Source organism: Lolium rigidum, chromosome 2, assembly GCF_022539505.1.
Source record: "Lolium rigidum isolate FL_2022 chromosome 2, APGP_CSIRO_Lrig_0.1, whole genome shotgun sequence".
Taxonomy (NCBI): domain Eukaryota; kingdom Viridiplantae; phylum Streptophyta; class Magnoliopsida; order Poales; family Poaceae; genus Lolium; species Lolium rigidum.
Genome location: NC_061509.1, coordinates 135,528,793 through 135,536,111, shown reverse-complemented (window position 1 = coordinate 135,536,111; position 7,319 = coordinate 135,528,793). Strand labels below are relative to the sequence as shown.

Sequence of the window (7,319 nt, the reverse complement as noted above, 5' to 3'; positions counted from 1 at the left end):
TTGAGCATATCCCCATCACTTCACCCAAAACACTTGGGATAAAACACTCTAATCCACTCCTGCGGAACAAGCCCTTAAGCATACCGCTTAATCACGCTTATATCGCCGCTTAGGCCTAATCCTATACGGTAGGCCTCCACTGCGCTTCGCTTTCCGCCTAAGCGTACGCTCAGCAGCGCTTTTTGAACCAGGCCAGAAAGGGAATATAAAGACAAAATCTATAGCAGGATAAATCTTCATTGCTGAAACTAAACACATATGGCAAACGGTAATGGAAAATTGGAAGCGACATGGCCTTCAAACATGCTTTCTGCTAGCCTTGATTACTACCATCCACAGATTTTCAATGATTCCTGAAACCTTGCTGGGAAAACATCAGGAACACTAGATAACCAGGAGAAGTACTCACGCCCAATCTCGGCTCGTTACAAAAATCACATCATAAGAATAGGAAAATCACATTAATTCCCTGCAAGGAATCAAAGAAGACCCTCAAGTTACTACATCTGGGTATGATTGAGGAGCCAAATAATTGAAAGAAAAATAGCCAAATCTCATGGATAAGGGGCGCTAAGGCCATGTACAGCGGGCAGCGCTTAGTTAGGCGCCAGGATTAATACCCTGGTTGGTAGTTACGAGCGATTCCAGTCCGACACTAAAATTTGAGTCGACGCTCCACCACAATTTTACCGCAACGGCCCGATTTTATTGCTCTCCGTGCTCGCGCATTAGCGTTGGAACCTTCTGACTCAATGACTCCTCCATGGACGCTAGCGATTTTGCTAGTTTTTCATCCCTCAAGCGCCAGGCAAGCGCCTTGCGTTGAAGATTCCCTAAGAAAGAAAATAAAGGGGATCACTCTAGACGGAAAGACTCTGTATCTCACCGTGATTGTGTTCCAGAAACCAGACTCCTGGTAGGGGTTGAGACGGAGGCGAGACCCCTTGTTGCAGAAAGATGGCGCATGGACGGTTGGGGCGGCCTCCTCGCCGACTTCGGGCTTCCTCCACGCGGAGAGGTGCCGCCAAGCTCGACGATGATTCCGTCGCCTACGGATCTGGCGGCATGGAAGGGGAGTGGTGTGCGCGGAGAGAATCGGGGATGGATTTTAGGGACGGGCGGAAACGTAGCGGGGCATGCTGAAGGGTGCGACGTGGTGCGGTGTTGGGGCGGACCAGGTAGGCCCGTGCGTAACGGGAGGACGACCAAACATATCGTGGATGGCAGAATAAGGAACCATTTTAGTCTTTTTAAGGGCATGTACAACGGGGACGCTAAGATGAGGCGCTAGGGTATAATTCCCAGCCGTTATGGCTCGTTCCCGGCCGATCGCAGGAAAAGGGATAGAGTCGACGCAAAACATAGAGCTGGCGCTTCGATTTTTCTTTCTCCCCCCAAACCGATTTGATTAGCGTCGGGTGCTATCCAGATGAATAAAAAGGACGCGAAAAAAAAAAGATTTGACAGAAACGTACGAGGGCAGGAAACTAACTTTCCATCGGTAAAATGAGCGCTTATCATTTTTCGCGTTGGGGAGATGGGCGCTTAGTTTATTTCCTAGCGTGTATGTAGCGCCTGTTATTAGCGTCCAGCATTGTAGAGTGAGCGCTTTGATGATTTTTTAATTTTAAGATAATTAACCTTTTCTCTGCAAGCGCCTACCTAAGCGTTGAGCATTGTACATGCCCTAAGTAGTAGAGATAGAGAAATAGGAGAAAAGAAGGAAAATATAAGTGGCGGCGGATGGGAGTTCGCTGACAGTGAGCCACTCCCGCGTCGGTGACCGAGTCTCCTTCTTCCCAAATCTCGGACGCCAATAGACAACCACAGTCCTGTGTTACCTGCTGCTTGTTGAACGCTCTTCTCATCTGTAACCACTCCTCCTAGTATTCAGGTGTAGACCGGATCGTGCGTGGGCAGCCGTTAGGCTCTCTCTCATATATTGTACTCGTATACAACGATTGTCTTCTCTGCTGTCTCAGAATTCGAAATCACAGAATAGCTCTCATCTTCTCCATCCGCCCGTGCGCGTCTCCTTCTCTCCTCCCACCCCGCGCGGGCTTCGGCGAATCTGCTTCCCCGCACCTCGGCGGCGGCGGAAATGGCGAACCCGCTCGCCAGGCTGCAGGTCCACCGCAAGCTCGCGCGGGACTACGCGCTCGACGGTCTCTACGACACCTCCATCATCATCTTCGACGACGCCCTCGCGCAGATCAACAAGTGAGCGCCCCAGCCCCCTAACACGCCCCACCTCCATCATAGACTATTTGGGGTTGAGAAAATCATCGTCTATTTTCACCGTTCTGCCGTCATATATGGCTCTAGTTAGGTCAAATCCCGCTTCGGTGTAAGTTCAGGGAACTTTTGAGTTTTGACTCGATAGCTTGGGCTTGTTTTTTAGACTTATTAGAGTTGTTGGAAGCGCCACAGAAAAGCATGCATGTAAAGCCTGTCTGGAAGTCAGAAAAGCACCTTGTTTATTGTGAAGTGGCGATGGGTTTTACCATGGTTGCATAACAGACATCGATGCTCTATTTCAACTTGAAACTTCCAAAACAATAGTGGCGTGTTTTCACTAAAACAGTGCAATAGACAATCCTTTTGCGGATCAACTTTCAGTTCCATTATGCAACTGTTCCAAAGAAAAATAGGCTCCTGTTCTTGTTCATTCGATTATTAGTTAGGTAAAATGATGGATGCGTGAATATTTGTTATATTAAATACTTAGATAATGCAATTTACCTATCTTGCTTCTTGCACTTTACTTGTTATCCTTCCTGTTCTGATAGATAAGACTTGATCATGCAGGCATCTGACTAATTTGGACGACGGTTTCACTCGCACAAAATGGATGAAATGTAAGCAAGGTATCAGTGAAGAGGTGGAGATTGTGAGGCAGCTTGATGCCCAAATGAAGTCCTTTAAAGAAGCTCCTGGGAGTGGGACAATGCGGTCCTCATCGCCTCCTATTCGCTCTAATAAATCATTTCTGTTCCAACCGTTGGATGAGTATCCAACATCATTGCCACAAACCTTTGATGACCCTGATGTGTGGGCGCCTCCAAAAGATAGACCAACCCGAAGGTTAACAAGAGGCCAATCTAGTGCCAAAAATCCTCCCAAGATGGAGCTTGGTCACGGGGTCCATCGAAGACTGGAACACCTAGCCGTCGTGCAAAGCCCAACGGGAGTAAATCAAGCTCTGTGGTGAGATCATCTACTGCTTCTAGCGCTGGTGGGAGGAAAGGAAAATCAAGTTTAAGCAAGGGTGATTCAGCGGTAATTTCTGTCAAGCAAATATTTTCTGTTCACTATAAACTCTTTATTTGATTTTTTTTTTGCTGCGGTTTGTTTTCTCTGTCTGCATCCGTGAATGAGAAAATACACATGTTCTGCGTATGTTTAAGAAATTAGACTTGTAGTGCTTCTTTTTCTTTTGGCACTGTTTACCTACCTATCTGCATAGTGCAAAAAGGATGGAAATTTCACGATATAATCTAAGGTACATACTCCCTCTGTTCCGTAATTCTTTGCCGTGATTGTATTCAAATTTGAACTAAAACCACGACAAGAATTATGGAAGGACGGCGTACTTCTTTTATAGTAGTGCTTGTATGTGTATGGCTTCAAAATGTTTGTAGATCCGTTATTTCTAGCATACCTTCTTGGTGTATTCAAAGTACGGTTAACAATTTTCTGCAAGGTACTGCTGAAGTCAATCACATGATGCCACTCAGTCCAACTTAGCACTTCTTTTGTATAAAAGCTAACTTGGGTTTCTCCATTTGTTCCTAAAACTATTTGTTCCTAAAACTATTTAAGTTTGTCTTAGTGAGAAAACATGCCTCTTTAGGGCCTGTTTGATTCACAGGATTTACAAAACACAGGAATAGGAAAAAAGTAGAAATAGAATGCCATGGCTTGTTCAATCCTTCAGGAATTGAAATCACAGGAATTTGTATTGCATGTTGTTTGGTTGCACCATGGAAAAAAACACTTCCTTTGTACCTGCCGAAGATGCAAGTAGCCCAACGACAGGCTTGTGTGGAGTTGAATAGAGGTCTTTTGGTGAAACTGGGGGAGGAATTGCTGTGAAGGATTATGTGTTTGCCATAGTTGTCATAGAAACAAGGGAAACTTTCTATGAGGCTGGACCTAAGGGAAAAATTCCTATGGGATTGCATGCAAAGTAGACCATAGGAAAAATTCCTATGGGTTCAAATCCTACGAACCAAACAAGCGCTATAGGAAAATTCCTAATGAATTGAACCCTACAGGAGGAATACCATCATCATCTATTTGTAGTTCCTTGCTGTTCATATTTCATAGAGACAAAATATGATGGTGCGCACAACAAGAATGATGTTGAAGTCACCAAGCATCTCAAAAGCAATCATCGACTGAAACAAGAGAGCATATGTTGTTATTTTTTAAGTTAAGGAACTGGAATCTTCATGTATACATTGTGTAAAATAATTTTCCTCTCTTGTTGAGTACCTTTATATGACATTCAGATTTCTTGAAATTTCTATTTTTTCTGATCTTTTTGTTTCAGAGTAGCGACGCCGAAGAAGGCAAGTCCAAGAAGTCACGATATGATGGGCCAGATGGGGACTTAGCTGCCATGCTTGAAAGAGATGTTCTAGATTCGACCCCAGGAGTGAGATGGGATGATGTTGCAGGACTTAGTGAGGCCAAAAGACTCCTTGACGAGGCCGTTGTGCTTCCTCTCTTGATGCCTAAATATTTTCAGGTAATGATTTATAATTTGGACTATGCTATCGTATGGACCTCCTCATACTTTCCACAATAAAGCGTCTGTTATTTTATTCACCCATTCTTTCTGCTATTTAACATCACGGCCAAGGATAATGTTGCTGTCTTTATTTGACAGCATGTGTGAGTAATCTGTACATCACACATGGCAGTTGTTCTTAAATACGACCGGTTTTAGGAAAACTTCATTCAGAATTATGTTCCAATCACCCTAACCACAATTTGAGTTTGTAACATTAGTAAATTATGATATTCCATGTAGTATATTATCTTCTCTCTTGTAACCTTTTCCATCCAGTCTAAATTACATCTAGCCTCATCATGTCCCTTTGGGTTTTATTTCTGATCAGGGTATTCGTCGACCTTGGAAAGGTGTTCTTATGTTTGGCCCACCAGGTACTGGAAAGACCCTTTTGGCAAAGGCAGTAGCTACAGAATGTCGCACAACATTCTTTAATGTTTCTTCTGCAACATTGGCTTCTAAATGGCGGGGGGAGGGTGAGCGCATGGTCCGTTGTTTATTTGAACTTGCAAGGACCCACGCTCCAAGTACTATCTTCATTGATGAAATTGACTCCCTATGTGCATCTCGTGGGTATGTGCACATACATTTTTCCGTTTGCCATGCAAGTTCAATTTCTATTGATTACTGCCAAGATAATGACAACTCCCTGAACAGCTTGTATCATAAATGAAGACACTCTTAATTTCTTTGTTTGGTAAACAAGTTACGTTTTGTAGAAGAGAATATTTCATGCTTTTACATCTTTCTTTTTAATAAAGCTCAACAAGCAAATGACAGAAAAATCTGAAATTGGTAGTTCTTTTATTTTATTTATAATCATTAGAAAATACTATGTCCAGCTTTATCAGCTTATGTATTTATTCAGAGCTTCTGGTGAGCATGAATCATTGAGGAGGGTAAAGTCTGAACTTCTAGTGCAAATAGATGGTGTTAACAATAGCTCTACCAATGAAGATGGTCAGCCAAAAAGTGTTATGGTTCTGGCAGCCACCAACTTTCCATGGGATATTGATGAAGCACTCAGGTTGGCAAACTATTTTCCGTGATATTTGCATATATTAATTTCTTAGAGTTGCTTCTGTTAGTATCAGAACTTCAGGAATAATATCCTGTTTTATACAAGATCATTGATTCCTTGAGTTGTACTGCTGTTGGAGTCCTTCAAAATGCAAAGAATCCTTTTGTTCAGTTCATGCTTCATTTTTCATTTACCGATTATGGCTTAAAATCAGAGCCTTGCGCATTTGTAACTTTTGTCACTGGTTAGTTTCATAAGGCCATGAGCCTTGTATAGATGTAATTTCCTGGAAGAAATAGGTTTATATCTTGTCTAAATTTAAAGTCAGTTCAGCATGTAAGTAGAAACACTTTGGATGAAGGACTAGAGCAGTATATATGATTGAATTAGTTGCTCCATGCAGACATTATACTTAACATTTACATCATTCACTAACATTTAAATCAGTGTAACCTTCTTGGCTAGAGTCATATCTGGTTGTTTTGACTTTTGACTGCTCTTACGCCTCCACCGTGATTAATGGCCGTTTTACCTAGCTGAAACGTCTATTGTAAAAACATTTTTTTTCTGCAGTGGGGACAACAATCTACAGCTTCTGTTATTTAATTCTACGTGGCTATTTCTTTGACAGTCAACGTGCTAGCTACATGCAATTATTGCAACTATATTTCTTTTACTACACTTTTGGTACATGTGTCTTTTTAACTCGGTGTATCTTGATTGGCTCAGGCGGAGGCTGGAAAAGCGTATTTACATTCCACTTCCAAGTTCTGAAAGCAGAAAGTCACTCATCAACATTAATCTTAGAACGGTTGAGGTATGGTGTAACTACAGTACTAATGCATTTCTTGCTCATATTTTCTTCTGTTGTTATATGTTCGATGTGATGTCTTTCGTTGTTTCATCCATTGGTACCGCGATGTGATGTCTTTCGTTATTTCATCCATTGATGCCGTTCATTTATCAGTACCGCGGTGTCTTATTTGACGATAAATTACCGTTTCGTATCTCCGGTTGCTTACTGCTTTTATACCAACAGGTATCTTCTGATGTTAACATCGATGAAGTTGCAAAGAGGACTGAAGGCTACAGTGGCGATGACCTTACAAATGTTTGCCGTGATGCTGCGATGAATGGCATGAGGCGAAAGATTGCAGGCAAGACCCGTGACGAGATCAAGAACATGTCGAAGGACTATATCTCGAAGGACCCAGTGGCCATGTGCGACTTCGAAGAGGCTTTGGCCAAGGTCCATAAGAGTGTTTCGCCCTCTGATATCGAGCGGCACAAGAACTGGAACGGGAAGTTTGCAATTTAATTATGTTGTGTTGTCGCTACTACCACTTTTCTTGTTGTCTGGGTAAGTTGCAATGTTCGTTTAATAATATGTCTCGTACAACTTATTTTCGAACCAAATGACCAAGTTATGTCTCGTAAAACTTGATTTTTGACAAACTCTCACTGTTCCTGTCTGGTTTCTTGGTGAATGGTGATATGTCG

General features: G+C 42.6%; 1 pseudogene; it reads left to right on the top strand.

Moving 5' to 3' along the window:
- Window positions 1–2,101: 2,101 nt before the first annotated feature.
- LOC124690138 lies at window positions 2,102–7,137 on the top strand (annotated as a pseudogene).
- Window positions 7,138–7,319: the final 182 nt, after the last annotated feature.